General features: G+C 47.9%; 1 long non-coding RNA gene across 1 annotated transcript in view; it reads left to right on the top strand.

The window, feature by feature from the left end:
- Nucleotides 1–17,411, top strand: part of LOC103348190 (uncharacterized) — a 55,334-nt gene that overhangs the window by 31,603 nt on the left and 6,320 nt on the right. The window lies entirely within an intron of this gene.

The following is a 17,411-nucleotide window of genomic DNA, read 5'->3' as shown; positions in this document are numbered from 1 at the left end:
CTCTCCATTCCAGCTTCCTGGTAGTGAGCGCCCTGGGAGGCAGCAGGTGAGCTGGTCTCCTGGCTTCGGCCTGGCCCAGATTTGGTTGTTGCAGGCATTTGGGGAATGAACCAATGAATGGGAGATTTCGCTCTTTCTCTCTCTCTCTCTCTCTACCTTTCAAATAAATAAAATAAATGACAAAAAAAAAAAAAAAAGACAGTTCTCATTTAGGGGCTGGCCTTGTGGCTCAGCAGGCTAAACTGCCACTTGCAGCACTGGCATTGAAGTGTGAGATATGGAGTCTAATTTTTTATTCCAGGTCCTCGCCTTCTACTTAGAGAAACATTCTAAGTACAGGTACGTATAGGATGCAGAGAGTAACAAGGTTTATTTAAAAGGTGAGAAAACCAACCCATGTAGTTGAGGAATGGAATGGGCCAGAGAAAGGAGTGGGGGAGGGGAAGTAGGTGGCGAGAGAGCAGCCCAGCACCTCCTGGTCTCTGAGGAAAGACCAGCACCTCCTTTTATGAGGCAATGTGGTCACCTGAGAATTTTATGACACCTCCATAAAATTGCACTTAGTGGAATGGAATGATGCTTCATATACATATTTAATTTACAATTACATATTCCCCAGGTCCCAGGTGGAAATAAGTCATGGGGGGAGCGGGAAGGGAGTGTTCTGATAGGCAAGTGGGGTAGAATTACATGGGACAGGGCCTGGTGGTTTGTGGCCTCCTGCTTAGCTGGCTGCCTTATCCCGTGTCAGCATCACATATGGGAGGGTCACTTGGAGTCCCAGCTGCTCCGCTTCCTGCTCATGTGCCTGGGAAGGCAACAAAAGATGACCCAAGTACTTAGGTCTCTGCCGCCCACGAGAGAGATCCGGGATGAGTTCCTGGCCCTTAGCTGCCGTCTGGCCCAGACCTGGCTGCTCTCTTGGATCTCTCACAGCTGCCAGGGTTTGGGGGCACTCAGACAGCCCAGTGGAAAGATCCACATGGCGGTAACTGAGATCCTTGTCAACTGATTTGTTAGCCATGTGCATGGGCCACCTTGGAGTTGGATGCTGGGGCCCCAGTCAAACTGGAAGCTGATTGCCACCCGGGTGCATCTTGGCTGGACCCTCCTGAGGGGTCTCAGGTGGGAATCACCCAATTAATCTGCTCCTGAATATCTGGCCTGCAGACAATATGTGAGATAACAAATGTTTGTTGTTGTCTTAGCTGTTATGTTTTGGGGTGATTTACTTAAAAATGTAATTGAGGGACATTCTGTGCAGTTGTTAAGATGCCTCTTGGGGGGCCCATGCTGTGGTGCAGCGGGTTAAAGCCCTGGCCTGAAGTGCCGGCATCCGATATGGGTGCCAGTTCGAGTCCTGGCTGCTCCTCTTCCCATCCAGCTCTCTGCTGTGGCCTGGGAAAGCAGTGGAAGATGGCCCAAGTCTTTGGGCCCCTGCACCCACGTGGGAGGCCTGGAAGAAGCTCCTGGCTCCTGGCTTCGGATCGGCGCAGTTCCGGCCGTTGCAGCCATCTGGGGAGTGAACCAGCAGATGGAGGACCTCTCTCTCTCTGTCTCTACCTCTCTCTGTAACACTGTCTTTCAAATAAATAAAATAAATCTTTAAAAAAAGGGAAAAACAAGATGCCTCTTGGGATGAGCTCATCCCATATTGGAGTACCTGGGGTCCAGTCCTGGCTACCCTGCTGCTTCTTGCTGACGTGCACCCTGGGAGGCCGTAGGTGATGGCTCAAGTACTTGGGTTCCTGCCACCCACGTAAAAGACTTAGGTTGTGTTCCTGGCTTCCGGCTTTGACATGGCCCAGCCCCAACTATTGCAGGCATTTGGGGAGCAAACCAACAGATGGATGATTTTCTGCATTTCAAATAAATTGCAAGAAATGAATGATTTTTCAAAAGGATAATGATATTTTCCATGAGTCTTTTGAAGCTTAAATATCAGAGTAATTAGCAGTCAGGGTAATTAGAATCCCATTGCTTCGGATGGTTGCCATTTCTTTCTTTTGGGAACATTCAAAATCCTCTCTTCTAGCTCTTTTGAAATATATAAAACCTTATTACCTATAGTCACCCTGTGTGCAGTAGAACATTAGAACTTAATCTTTCTACACTTTTTGTTTAAGGTTTATTTTCTATTTATTTGAGAGGCAGAGTTACAGAGAGAGAAAGAGAGAGAGAAAGTCTTCCATCTGCTGGTTCACTCCCCAACTGCAATGGCTGGAACTGGGCCGCACCGACGCCAGGAGCCCAGAGCTTCATCCAGGTCTCCCAGTGCAACGGGCAGGGTCTCAAGTATTGTGCCGTCCTCCGCTGCTTTCCCAGTCGCATTAGCAGGGAGCTGGATCAGGAGAGGAGCAGCTGGGACTTGATGCAAGATGCACCACAGTGTTTGTCCTTACGCGGTTGTGTTTTTGTTTCTCTTTAGGGAACCTTCTCTGTCACCTCTCCCACCTTGGGGTAATTTCCATGGCAGCAGCAGACCACGAATACAGTCACTCTTTGCCTTCCTTTCATGATCTTTAAAATGAGCATGGTGATAGCCACTGCTCCATGGAATCACAGTAAGGATTTGATAAAATGATGCATGCAAAGGGCCCGGCTCACAGCAGACATTCAGGTGACGGAGCCAATCGTGTCCTCCTTTTTTTTTTTTTTTTTTTTTTTTTTTTTTGATAGGCAAAGTGGATAGTGAGAGAGACAGAGAGAAAGGTCTTCCTTTGCCATTGGTTCACCCTCCAATGGCCGCCACAGCTGGCGCACCACGCTGATCTGAAGGCAGGAGCCAGGTGCTTCTCCTGGTCTCCCATGGGGTGCAGGGCCCAAGCACTTGGGCCATCCTCCACTGCCTTTCCGGGCCACAACAGAGAGCTGGCCTGGAAGAGGGGCAACCGGGACAGAATCCAGCGCCCCGACCGGGACTAGAACCCGGTGTGCCGGCGCCGCAAGTCGGAGGATTAGCCTAGTGAGCTGCGGCACCGGCCCGTGTCTCTTATACAGGCTTCAGGAACCAAGAGCGGAAGTTGAGCACTGTGTAAGGAAGGGCTAGAGGGCAAGATGAAAAGCAAAACTTAGTCTTAATTTTCCTGGCAATTCTGCTCTGACTCTCCATTTTCATGCCCCCTCCCAAGACAGAGTCCTGTAGGGAGCCTCTGTCCCCTCTCCTTAGAAGGCAGCAAGGAGACCATCTGCCTTCCCTCCAGCACTCCCTTCGTTGTCTGCCAGCCCTAGCCCTGGGCTTAGCAAGCGATTCCTTGCTCTCTGCCAGGAGTCCTGCTCAGCAGAGTTTGCGCCATCTCAGCACTTCCCAGGGGTGTCCCCTGACCCCTGGGAGCTACCAGGGAAGAATTGCTTCGCTCCTTAATCTCTCTCTGAGAACCAGGTTTAAAGTTTAACTCTGCTACCAATTTGCTATTTGTCAAGTCACTCAACTTCTTGAGCTCCATTTCCTCATCTGCCAATTAGAGATGGTAAATTGTGCCTCATGGTCACTGGGAGAAGAGAATGAAGCAAGACAGTGAGTTATGAAAGCTTTGTTGAATGGAAATAATAAACCATAAACGCTCCCAGACTATCAGGTGCGTCCCGGCTCCCTGCAGCTGGAGCCACTTAATCTCACACACAGGCTCTGCCCTGCTCTAGGCTTGAGACTAACTTTGTTTTCTTTTGTTTTTATAATGTTTTTCTATTAAAAAAGATGTATTTATTTGAAAGAGTTACAGAAAGAGGGAGAGATCTTCATCTGCCTGTTCTTCTCTCTCTCTCTCTCTCTCTTTTTAAGATTTATTTATTTATTTGAAAGGCAGAGACAGAGAGAGAGAGAGAGAGATGTCTTATATCTGCTGGTTCACTCCCCAAATGGCTGCAATGGCCAGAGCTGCACTGATCCAGAGCCAGGAGCTTCTTTTTTGGTCTCCCACTCAGGTGCAGGGGCCCAAGGACTTGGGCCATCTTCTATTGCTTTCCCAGGCCATAGCAGACAGCTGATCAGAAGTGGAGCAGCCAGGACTCAAACTAGCATCCATATGGGATGCCGGTCCTGCAGGTAGCTATTTTACCGGCTACACCACAGCACCGGCCGCCATCTGCTGGTTTTTTCCCCAAGTGGCTGCAAAGGCCAGGGCTGGGCCAGGCTGAAGCCAGGAGCCAGGAGTTTCATCCAGGTCTCCCACGTGGGTGCAGGGACCCATACTTGGGCCATCTTCTGCTGCTTTCCCCAGGCCATTGCAGGGAGATGGCTCGGAAGTGGAGCGGCTGGAACATGAACTGTTCCATCCATATGGATGTGGCCTCATAGGCAGCGGCTTTACCAGCTATGCCACAGCACTGGCCTTCCCAGCCCCCAATTTTTTTTTTTTAATCATGGGACTTTAAAGAGATTTAATCTTTTTTAATCAGGGGCTTAGAAGTAACTTGTAAATGTGCCCCAGTGCCCTCTTCCTATAACCAAACCCAAGTTAAAATATTTTTAAATCAGCAAAAATAATAAAATCACATTATAGGATACTGATCCTTAAATGTGGATGCACATTTAGAATCAGCTGAGGGGTTAATGTTGATGCCCTATCTCCAAAGATCTGGGTTTAATCATCTAGGATATGGCTTAACCGTTGAGCTTTTTAAAAGCTTCTCGCTTCACCGCTCTGAAGTTAAAGTGACTGAACTTACTGTTCCATCTGAAATAACAAAAACAGAAAACAAGGGGCTGACGTTATGGCTTAGCAGGTTAAGCCTCTGCCTGCGACGCCAGCATCCCATATGGGTACTGGTTCCTGTCCCAGCTGCTCCACTTTCTGATCCAGCTCCCTGCTAATGCACCTGAGATAGCAGCAGAAGCTGGCCCAAGTCCTTGGGCCCTTGCACCCACCTGGGAGACCTGGAAGAAGCTCCTGGCTCCTGGCTCCTGGCTTCAGCCTGGCCCAGCCCTGGCTGTTGGGGTCATTTGGGGAATGAACCAGCAGATGAAAGATTCTCTCTCCCCTCTGCCTTTCCTTCTCTATAACTCTGACTTCCAAATAAATAAATACTTAAAAAAAAAAAAAAAAAAAAAAAAAAAAACAGAAAACAAAATGAAACAATTGTTTTCAAAGTGGAATATCAGGCAATGAAAGACAGGAATGAAGCCGATGAAATCAGTGAAATGAGACCTGTGATTGCCCCAAACTGCAATATAGAGAGATTTCAGCCCACAATGCTGAGTGCAGAAACCCAGGTGGAGCCCAGAAGAGGCTCTGAGTTGGGGAGAAGGAGCTGACAGTGTGTGGGGGAGAATGAGGAAGCCAGGACAGAGCACTGGAGAGAGGAAAAATGCATGGAACTCTGCACAAGGATGCAGCCTCATCCTCATTGACACAAGCAGGTGAAGCAACAATCCAGAAGATGAGGACAGACGCACCCACGGAGTGAGAGGTTAGTAGGGTTCTGCACTTCCATGGGCAGGGGATAGTGCCTTTCCCACCAGGCAGGCGAGTGCACGGCATTCCAGGCTCACGTGGGCAGGGGATAGAGCCTCATGGTGCACAGGGCATTGGTAGACTGCACCCAAGGGCAGTGCTCCAGGATTGGAGAGAAATTAGCTTTCCTAAGTGCTTCTTTGATCCCCTTTAATGTGAAAAGCAAGACCATAGGGGTTTTTTGTTTTTTTGTTTTTTTTTTTGTTTTTTTTTTTTGTTTGTTTGTTTTGACAGGCAGAGTGGACAGTGAGAGAGAGAGACAGAGAGAAAGGTCTTCCTTTGCCGTTGGTTCACCCTCCAATGGCCACCGTGGCTGGCGCGCTGCAGCCGCGCATCGCACTGATCCGAAGCCAGGAGCCAGGTGCTTTTCCTGGTCTCCCATGGGGTGCAGGGCCCAAGCACCTGGGCCATCCTCCACTGCACTCCCTGGCCACAGCCGAGAGCTGGCCTGGAAGAGGGGCAACCGGGACAGAATCCGGCGCCCCAACCGGGACTAGAACCCAGTGTGCTGGCACCACAAGGCGGAGGATTAGCCTAGTGAGCCACAGCGCCGGCCCGACCATAGGGTCTTGATTCTAAAAATTTAGCTATAACCCTGTACAAAACTCAAGAATCCTTACAGAATTATAAAAATACATATCACCCAACAGATAAAATTCAGTGTTTGGCATCCAGTGATACAAAGCATGAAATAATGAAGAGAAATTAGTTGAAACCAGCCTAATATAGGGTGGGAGAGAAGTCACTGGGGGGTGGGGGGAAGCCAATGTAGTCCATAAGCTGTACTTTGGAAATCTATATTCATTAAATAAAAGTTAAAAAAAAATAAAGAAGTAAATCTTAAAAAAAAAAAAAAAGAAAAGAAAAGAAACCAGCCTAATATAGATATAGGTGTTGGGGGCCAGCGCTGTGGCTCCCTTGGTTAATCCTCCACCTGTGGTGCCAGCATCCCATATGGGCGCCGGTTTTAGTCCCGGCTGCTCCTCTTCTGATCCAGCTCTCTGCTGTGGCCTGGGAAAGCAGTAGAAGATGGCCCAAGTCCTTGGGCCCCTGCACCCGCATAGGAGACCAGGAAGAAGCTCCTGGCTCCTGGCTTTGGATCAGCGCAGCTCCGGCTGTAGCGGCCATTTGGGGAGTGAACCAACAGAAGGAAGACCTTTCTTTCTGTTTCTCTCTCTCACCGTCTATAACTCTACCTGTCAAATAAATAAAAAAATAATAATAATGATAAAAGATATAGGTGTCATTAGAATTAGCAGATCAGGACAATGATCATAACATCATATACATGTGTCTGGAAAGTTAAGTATACACATGGACAGTATAAAAAAGTCAAACTCGAGTGAGATGAAAAAATATACTAGATGATATTAACAACAGAGTGCACAATGTAGAAGAAAAGTTTAGTGAATTTGAAGATACAGCAATGGAAACTATCTGAAATGAAACACAGAAGGGAATTTAAAAATAATAAACAGTATCAGTGAGGTATAAAATAACTTCAAGTGTAATTGGAGTCTAAGGAGAAGAAGTTGGCACAGAAAAATAATATGAAACAATGACTGAAAACCTCCCCATTTGATGAAAAATTTTAATACTGAGGCTAGCATTGTAGCACAGCAGGTTAAGCTGCTGCCTGCAAAGCTGACATCCTGTAGAAGCACCAGTTCACGTCCTGCTTCCAATCCAGCTCCCTGATACTGCCCCTAGGAAAGCAGCAGCAGATGACCCAGTGCCTGGGGCTCTGCCAGCCCATGTTGGGGACTCCTGGCTTTGGGCTGGTGCAGCCTTGGCTTTGCCTTTCAGTTAAAATGAAAATACATAAGTAAAAATTTAAAATAATAATATGAGGGAGAAACAATAAATTTTAATGGACATACAAAAATTACATGTATTCATGGCACAATTTGTGTTATTTCAGCATATTTGAGGGAAGCTTCAAAAGTTGGTAGAAAAATGGAATTAAAAGATAAAACACAGGGCCAGCATTGTGACGTGGAAGGTAAGCCTCCACCTGTGGTGTCAGCATCCCATGTGGGCGCCAGTTCCAGTCCTAGCTGCTCCTCTTCCAATCCAGCTCTCTGCTATGGCCTGGGAAAGCAGCAGAAGGTGTCCCGAGTGTTTGGGCCCCTGCACCCAAGAGGGAGATCTGGAAGAAGCTCCTGGATCTTGGCTTCGGTTTGGCTCAGTTCTGACTGTTGCGGCCATTTGGGGAGTGAACCAGCAGATGGAAGACCTTTCTGTCTCTCCCTGTCTGTAACTCTACTCAAATAAATATATAAAAATCTTAAAGAAAAAAAAAAAAGATAAAACTGGTAGGGAGTGCTAAGGCTTGACTTGGGATGGATGCCGACATACCTTATCAGATTGCCTGGGTTTGAGTCTTGGCTCCAATCCAGCTTCCTACAAATGTGTCACATCCTGGGAGGCAGCTGATGATGGCCCAAGTGCTTGTACCCCTGCCACCCACATGAGAACCAGGATGGTTCAGCCCAGCCCAGCCCTGGCTGTTGAAACCACCTGGGGAGTGAACCAACACATGAAAGATAGCTGTATGTGTGTGATGGAACAAGGACACAGGTCAGCCGTTTTAGGTTCTTGTTGGCAGTTGGTCGAGCTCTGAATTTTTTTCTGAATTATAATAATTATAATAATTTTCTGAATTATTTTCTCTGAATAAATTCAATCTGGCAGCGAGTTCGTATTCTGTCTCCTCTCTGATCTGCACCCTTTTTCTTACATTTTGGCACCCTGTGTGAGGAGACACCAATCTATACTCTTTCCCTAACAGTATGTGTGTGTGTCTTCACTCTGTCTCTCTGCCTTTCAAATAAATAAATCTAGAAAAAGAACAATCCACTTTAAAAATTACTTTAAAAGAAAATAAATAATAATTCTCTAGTGTCTGATTTCCAGTCTACGTTCAAATGTTCTTAATTGTGTCTTTTATAGCTGTTTTTTTAAAAAAGAGTTATTTTTAATTTATTCGAATGACAGCATTACAGAGAGAGAGGGGGAGACAGAGAGAGAGCTCTTCTGACCACTGGTTCACTCCCTAAATGACTGCTACGGCCAGGGCTGTACCAGGCAGAAGCCAGGAGCCCAGAGCTTCATCCGGGTCTCACACGTGAGTGGCAGGGGCCCAAGGACTTGGGTCATCTTCTACTACTTTCCCAGGTGCCATCAACAGGGAGTTAGTCTGGAAGTGGAGGCTGGGTCTCCAACTGGCACTCATGTGGGATGCTGGTGTCATAGGCAATGGCTTAACCTGGTATGCCCCTATAGCTTTTTTTTTTTTTTTTTTTTTTTGATAGATAGAGTTAGACAGAGAGAGACAGAGAGAAAGGTCTTCCTTCCTTTGGTTCATCCCCTAAATGGCCGCTACGGCCGGAACTACACCAATCCAATGCCAGGAGCCAGGTGCTTCTTCCTGGTCTCCCATGTAGGTGCAGGGGCCCAAGGACTTGGGCCATCCTCCACTGCCTTCCCAGGCCGCAGCAGAGAGCTGGACTGGAAAAGGAGCAGCTGGGACTAGAACCTGGCGCCCATAAGGGCTGCTGGTGCCTCAGGCGGAGGATTAACCTAGTGAGCCATGGCACTGGCCCTGTTTTTGTTTGTTTATTTGTTTTGTTTCGTTTTTTAAATCAGTATCCACTGAAGGTTCATATTTTTTTAAGTTGCATTTGAGAGAGAGAGAAGAGAGTGCAAGTGCACTCCTAGCTACTGATTCACTCACCCACAATAGCCAGGATAGAGCTGGGATCTGAGCCAAGAGCTGGGAACTCAATCCAGATCTCCTACGTGGGTGGCAGGGGGCCCAGTACCTTGAGCCATCACTGCTGCCTCTCAGGGTTTCCGCTGACAGGCGGCTGGAGTCACAGAGCTCAGTGTTCCCTCCAGGTACCTGCCAGTGCAGGTCATGGGCATCTAAACTGATGTCTTAACCACTGGGCTAAACACCTGGCCTTGTATTTTGGTTTTATGTCACTTTAGTCTCCTGCAATCTAGACCAGTAGCTCCCTCCTCTCCTCTTCTGTAGCGCTGATATTTTGAAGCAACAAGGCCAGTGTCTTCAGGGAAGTCTTACATTCTGTCATTATCTTATTGTTTCTTTGTGGTGTCCTTTAAGTTCTGTCTGTCTTGTTTATTTCCTATAACTTGGGAACTAGACCTAAAAGCCACATTGTATTAAGGATAAATGCTTTGAGAAGAAGCACAAGGCGCCATAGGTTGTGCCGGAGACTTCCTTTGGTGTCACTTTAGAAGGCACACCCTGGCCAGCGCCATGGCTCACTAGGCTAATCCTCCACCTTACGGCGCCGGCACACGGGGTTCTAGTCCTGGTCGGGGTGCCGGATTCTGTCCTGGTTGCCCCTCTTCTAGGCCAACTCTCTGCTGTGGCCAGGGAGTGCAGTGGAGGATGGCCCAAGTGCTTGGGCCCTGCACCCCATGGGAGACCAGGAGAAGCACCTGGCTCCTGGCTTCAGATCAGCGCGATGCACCTGCCGCGGCGTGCTGGCCGCAGCGGCTATTGGAGGGTGAACCAACGGCAAAGGAAGACCTTTCTCTCTGTCTCTCTCTCACTGTCCACTCTGCCTGTCAAAAAAAAAAAAGATTTGGGTTTCAGATGTTCTCATTGTTATTGGATTGTTGTTTCTTTCAGACCCTCCCTTTCAATAGGTAAATCTAGTGGGGATATCATATATATCATCTATCTCATACTCACATGTATAATATACACCTATATTATACATATAAATGCATATGCAACTAATATACATTAATTATATAATGAGGCTGTATTATTATTTCTAATGCATAGGGACTTTCCTAACTTTTTGACTTTATATTGGGAATCTCTCTTCTCTTACATGAATTCTGTATTATCCATACAGTGGTTCCAAAATTACCATAGCAACATTGCTGGTAACAATAAAAATACCATAAAAATGAAGTTATGGTCCTCAGAATATGTCCCATGAAGGGATATACTGACTCAGTGCTGAGTTCAAAGGTCATTCTCTTCTTCCTTCTTCATTTTAAGCCTTGGAATGAACATCACTTACAGGCAGAAGAGAACAGGCTCCTGAGGACAGCAGCATTTAGACATCAACTGGCAGCATTCAGACAGCTGGCAGGAGAGAAATAAAAAATGTGATATCTCGCAGGGACTAGGAGAAGAAAGCTTTATCACTGGAGGGTCTGCAGTAGTATTGACTGCTACTGGGAGCTCAAACATTGTTAGTAAAACGGCGCAGTCTTATCTATGGTGTGATCTATACCCCAGACACCATCCTAGGGTCTAGCTGCCCCACCCTTGCTGGAAGCCAGGTGGCCACATGGCCCAACCACCCCCATTCTAATGGGATTTGCTGCTCCTACTTAGCTGCCCGCCCCCCACCCTGGCGAAGTTTTAAGAGGACCTGCTCCTGAACATGTGGTTCTTTTCCCCTCCGTCTCCTGATCTTTCTCTCTGCCTCTGTCTGTCTCTCTCTCTCTCTTTTTTTTTTTTTTTTTTTTTTTTTTTTTTTTTTTTTGACAGGCAGAGTGGACAGTGAGAGAGAGAGACAGAGAGAAAGGTCTTCCTTTCCCGTTGGTTCACCCTCCAATGGCCACTGCGGCTGGAGCGCTGCAGCCGGCGCACCGCGCTGATCCAATGGCAGGAGCCAGGTACTTCTCCTGGTCTCCCATGGGGTGCAGGGCCCAAGCACTTGGGCCATCCTCCACTGCACTCCCAGGCCACAGCAGAGAGCTGGCCTGGAAGAGGGGCAACCGGGACAGAATCCGGCGCCCCGACCGGGACTAGAACCTGGTGTGCCGGCGCCGCAAGGTGGAGGATTAGCTTAGTGAGCCGCGGCGCCGGCCTTTCTCTCTCTCTCTCTCTCTCTCTCTCTCTCTCTCTCTCTCTCTCTTATACTCTCCTCCTCCCTCTTCTTCCTTCTCTGCCCCTTCCCTCTGGTCTGTTAGGTTTCCCCCAATAAATCCTTTCCTTACTCCCGTGTTTGGTGTGCTTTGTGGTGGCCTTACAAACGTGGTATGCACGGCGCTAATTACAGAAAACTCACGTAGTGAGAACGTTGCAGTGCGTTGGCACTGTGCTTAGTGCTTTACACACATTCACCCATTTAATCTTCCTAGAAAGCCTGTGCAGTAGGCACCATTATTATGCCCATTCTCTACTTGAGGAATTGAGTCTCAGATAAATTAAGTAACTTGCCCAAGGCTACACAGCAAGTGGAGAACCTGGGTCCCCTGCAGTTGGCCTCCACAACAGGCTCTTAGCCTGGATACTCAATGCATTTGGAAGCATGACTTTGATAAGAGCAGTTTCCGTGGAAAGGAGGAGACAAGTTAGATTGGAATGAATTTGGGGGAGAGAAGCATTTAGCCTACGGGATATCACATGGATTAAGATACCTGTGTCCCACACTGAAATGCCTGGGTTCAATATCTGGCTCCAGCTCCTGACTCCAGCTTCCTGTTAGGCAGACCCTGGGAGACAGTAGTGATGGTTCTAGTTAAGTTCCTGCCCCTATGTAGGAAAGCTGGGTGGAGTTCCCAGTTCCTGGCTTTGGCCCAGCCCAGCCCTGGCTGCCGTGGGCATGTGTGTAGTGAACCAGCAGTTGGGAGCTTTCTCTCTTTCTGAAATGAATCTTTTTTTTTTTTTTTTTGACAGGCAGAGTGGACAGTGAGAGAGAGAGACAGAGAGAAAGGTCTTCCTTTTGCCGTTGGTTCACCCTCCAATGGCCGCCGCAGCTGGCGCGCTGCGGCCGGCGCACTGCGCTGATCTGATGGCAGGAGCCAGGTGCTTCTCCTGGTCTCCCATGGGGTGCAGGGCCCAAGCACTTGGGCTATCCTCCACTGCACTCCCTGGCCACAACAGAGAGCTGGCCTGGAAGAGGGGCAACCGGGACAGAATCCAGCGCCCCGACCAGGACTAGAACCCGGTGTGCAGGTGCCTCAAGGCGGAGGATTAGCCTAGTGAGTCGCGGCGCTGGCCTCTGAAATGAATCTTATGCTTTGTTTCTTTAGAGAGTGAATTGGGAGTGGGAAAGTGGAGACACTGAATTGTGTCCCTTCCCTGAAGTTTGCCTGTGAAAGGGAAAAGAGGGTGTAAGCGGAGGGGAACGTGGGGTCAAAGCAGAGCTGCAGCTGAGGGTGACAGGGATGAGAACCCGAGACTCAGAGCATCGTGGAAGGTGTGATTTTCGGTAGGATGAGAGAGTTCTTCAGTGCAGATAGGCAGTTGCTGGAGTTCTCTTGACTTTTTTGTTTCTTTTGTCTTAAAGGTGTGTATTTTGCCAAATAATTCCTTGAACTATGAGGGAACAAGGACATAAGCCTCAGCCATTCTTGCTCTTTGCCCAAAAAATAAACATTGGAATGCATTCCTTACCCTTGAATCTCAGTTGTGTCTCACACTCTGTTGCCTTCCTCCCCACCCTGCATTCTTTTCCAGGTTCCCGAGGCCCCGCCCAGTTCCAGGAATTCCCCTCTGTCTCCAGCCCCCCTACCTCCAGCCCCATCCCTAGCCCTCCTAAAGTAAAAAAAGGCCCAGCCATCAATGTGCACATGGGCAGTTGGTCAGCCACCTCTACGAATTTTTTTTCTCTGAATAAATTCGGTCTGGCTCTAAATTCATCCTCTCTATTCTGCGCCTCTTTTCCTAACATTTTGGTGCCCCTGTGAGGAGGCACCAATCTGCAACTCTTTTCCTAACAAACTATGTCCTTTTTTAAAAAAAAAGATTTATTTATGTATGTATTTGAAAGGCCCTGGGGCAAGCGCTGTGGCATAGCTGGTAAAGCCGCACCTGCAGTGCTGGCATCCCATATGGGTGCTGGTTCAAGTCCTGGCTGCTCCACTTCCCATCCAGCTCTCTGCTATGGCCTGGGAAAGCAGTAGAAGATGGCCCAAGGCCTTGGACCCCTGCACCCACATGGGAGACCCGGAAGAAGCTCCTGGCTCCTGGCTTCAGATCAACGAAGCTCCAGCTGTTGCAGTCAACTGGGGAGTGAACCAGCGGTTGGAAGACCTCTCTCTCTCTCTCTCTCTCTCTCTCTGCTTCTCCTCTCTCTATGTAACTCTGACTTTCAAAGTAAATAAATAAATCTTTAAAAAAAAAAAAAGAAAGAAAAGAAAGGCCCATCCTCTCCCCAAATAGCTGTAACAGCCAGAGCTGGGCCAGGCCAAAGACTGGAGCACTGAACTCCATCTGAAGTAGGCAGGCATACAGGTTAAAATTGATTGGATTTGAGAACTGGAAGACCACGCCTTCGCCACGCCCCTGTGTGACCTCGTGCCCCTACCTGATGCTTTTGCCACACCCCTGTGTAGCCTCATTCCCCTACCTGGCCATACCTGGGTGCCCACCAGCCAATCAGGTTAATTAACCACTCCCCTTTGGAAGTGGGTTAAAAGCCGGGCCACGTTGTGGCTCGGCCTGCTCTTTTTCCCTGGCCTCTTGCTAGGAAGGGGTTTGCTGTATCCCCGAAGACCATGCGCTCTAGGCTTCCTGGCCTAGATGCTCTTCCACGTGGCTGGTTCCTGGTGCTCGGTATGAACCCCCACTCACTTCTCTCTCTTAAATAAAGCTCTCACTCCCTATGCATCTTTCTCACTAAATAAAAGCTTAAAACGTACCATGCTGCCTCATTTATCTGTGCTGGTATTTAGAATTCTTCTCTAAATATTAGACAAGAACCCTCTTGGGCTTATTAATATCGGGGATTTAGTAATAAGCCCGTGGTGAGATTGTGTGGCACCCCAAATTCCGGTAGTGGCACCCCGGATAGCATTTCTAGGGAACTTTAAGGAGCCACATTTTAGTGTAAAATTTTAGGGGGGTCTTCTCTGATTTCACATCCTGGTCTCCCTCATGGGTGAAGGGCCCAAGTACTTTGGCCATCATCTGCTACCTTCCCATGTGCATCAACAGGACGCTGGATTGGAAGTGGAGCAGCCCAGACTCAAACTGGCACCCGATATGGGATGCCGGCCTCAGGAGCAGCTGCTGAATCCGCTGAGACACAGTGCCAGCTGGAGGTGGGAAGACATTCATGAGAAAGGTTGTCTCTGTAGGACTGCGACCCACTGGGGTTCATGAACTTGAATCTAAAGTGAAACAAAACCAAGATGTATGGTTTTCTCCAGCTGTGTTCATCGTGGCTAGCAGAGAAGGCAGGAAAGTTCTTGGACTCATCCCGACAGTGGGATGGCATTGATGAGTGGTAGGACGGGGAATCCAGGGAGGCACCAGGCATCAGGCCCAGTGGCTTCGCCGTCTCAGTAGGATCAGGATGGGAGGGAAGAGATGGGAAAGGAAGGCGAATGTTCAGAGTTGTTATTGTTTTTGACTTGGCATCCTGGGAAACCACAGTCCTTGGCGAGTGAAGAAACTGAGGAAGGTTCTGATGTTGAACCAATTATCCTAGAAGGGGTGTCAGCGCTGTGGCACAGTGGGTTAACACCCTGGCCTGAAGCGCCAGCTTCCCATATGGGCACTGGTTGAAGACCCTGCTGCTCCACTTCCCATCCAGCTCTCTGCAAGTCTTTGGGCCCCTGCACCCATGTGGGAGACCTGGAAGAAGCTCCTGGCTTCTGGCTTTGGATCGGCGCAGCTCTGGCCATTGCAGCCAATTGAGGAGTGAACCAGTGGATGGAAGACAAACAAGGAGTAGACAAACAAGGCAATCAGTTCTTTTACAGAATAGAAAACACAGAGCAGAGGAAGTTTCCGTAGTGACCTCGGGGTGAGGCTGTGATTTGAGGTTAGCTCTGCCCAACCCCAGAACCTAGGTCAAACCACTGTTCTCCCATTGAGTCAGCGAGTGCTGCCTCTGGGGCTGTGGCTTTTGTCTTGTGTCCCTTCTACAGAGCTGGTCTCTTGTAGAGCTCCTCATGTCAGCCCCAGCCACTTGCCCCATCTTTTCTGAATCCTGCTTTCTGCCCACTCTAATGGACATTTTCTCCTCACCTTCAGCTGCCTTCATCTCCAGAACTTGTCCTATCTTAGTGGCCAAATCTACAGCTGCAGATTCTGCTGTCCATGGCATGGCCTGTCTGATAGGACTTCTTCTGACATGGCCTGTATGAGAAACAATAATGCTAATGAAAATAACATCTGCTTCTATAACCTTTATTAAGCATCTACTGTATGCCAGACTGGGCATATGCCCTCTCTCATCTGATTGTCATCACAGGAGATTGACATCTCCTTATTATCTCCATTTGCAGGAGAGAATACTAGGACTCAGTCATCCAAAACCACCCATCAGAGAAGTTGTGACACTGGATTCAATCCTGAATATTTCTGCCTCTCCCAGTCCTTGTCCTTTGCAAATTATGAAAATTAAGTAAGAGGATAGACTTTAAAGCATTTGTGCCAGCATAACATATTCTGATTAAAATAATTAACAGTTGGGGCCAGTGCCGTGGCCTAGCAGGTAAAGCCGCCTCCTGCAGCGCTGGCATCCAATATGGATGCTGCCTGTTCAAGTCCTGGCTGCTCCACTTCCGATCCAGCTCTCTACTATGGCCTTGGAAAACAGTGGAAGATGGCCCAAGTCCTTGGGCCCCTGCACCCACGTGGGAGACCAGGAGGAAGCACCTGGCTCCTGGCTTCGGATCGGCGCAGCACCGGCCATAGCGGCCATTTGGGGAGTGAACCAGTAGATAGAAGACCTCTCTCTCTTTCTCTGCCTCTGCCTCTCTGTGATTCTGCCTTTCAAATAAATAAATCTTTTTGAAAAAAATTAACAATTCTGTGGTTCCTCAATCCAATTTGTCAATGCAATTGACATTCCTAGTCAAGTCTCCTCTAATAATTCCCCAGAATTTCTGGAAATGTCTTACCTACATTCCACAACAAGCTCTGTCAGCTGCCACATGACCTTGTCATTGCTAACCCTGACTGAGCAGGTCCTTACTGTGTGCTCTGCACCCACGTGGGAGACCGGGAAGAAACTCCTGCGTCCTGTCTTCAGCCTTGCCCAGTCCTGGTTGTTGTAGCCATTTAAATGGAGAGTGAACCAGCAGTTAGAAGACCTCTTTCTCTCTGTCTCTACCTTTCTTTGTAACTCTGCCTTTCAAAAAAAATAAAAATAAATCTTTAAAAAAATTTTTTAAAAATTATTTCCTAGGACAATATCAAAAAATTTTTCTGTTTGCTTCTAGTACTTGTATAGTTTTGAGTATTACATTTATGTCGTTAGTCCACTTTAAGTTGATTTTTTTAATATGGTCTGAGATAAAGATCTAATTTTATTCTTCTGACCACAGATATACAGTTTTCCCAACTTCATTTATTAGAGACTGTTCTTTCCCCTTGCTGTGTTTTTGGCACCTTTTTCAAAAGTTAATTGGCTGAAAATGCATAGATATATTTCGGGGCTCTATATCTTGTTGCATTGGTCCTTGTGTCTTTTTTTTTTTTTTTTTTTTTTTTTTGAGATTATTTATTTGAAAGGCAGAGTTACAGACAGAAAGGGGTGAGACAAAGAAAGTTCTTCCATCTGCAACGGCCTGAGCTGGGCCTATCTGAAGCCAGGAGCTTCTTCCAGGTCTCCCACATGAAAGCAGGGGCCCAGACCTCTGCTGCTTTCCCAGGTACATTAGCAGGGAACTGGATTGGAAGTGGAGCTGCCGGGACTTGAACCATCACAGTGCCGGCCCTCATGTATCTTTTAATGCTGATACTTTGGTATTTTAATTATTGCAGTTTTGTAGTATATTTTGAAACCAGGAAGTGTGAAACCTCTGGCTTTGTTCTTTTTGCTCAAGATTGGTTTGGCCATGTGGGTTTGCTTGTGATTCCATCCAGAGGGCTGGAACAAAAATGCTTGTTTTCCCTTAAGGAAAGAACTTCAGATGTGAGACAGAGATCAGCAGCAAGCATGCTGGCAAAGCCTAATGCAAAGGCCAGGCGGTCTTCTCAGCAAAGAACAGACAGCCCCATCT

This window comes from Oryctolagus cuniculus, chromosome 11 (assembly GCF_051225735.1).
Source record: "Oryctolagus cuniculus isolate XC-2025 breed Fujian yellow rabbit chromosome 11, ASM5122573v1, whole genome shotgun sequence".
Taxonomy (NCBI): Eukaryota; Metazoa; Chordata; class Mammalia; order Lagomorpha; family Leporidae; genus Oryctolagus; species Oryctolagus cuniculus.
The sequence above is the reverse complement of the archived record's forward strand: the minus strand, read 5'-3'. Positions and strand labels throughout refer to the sequence as shown.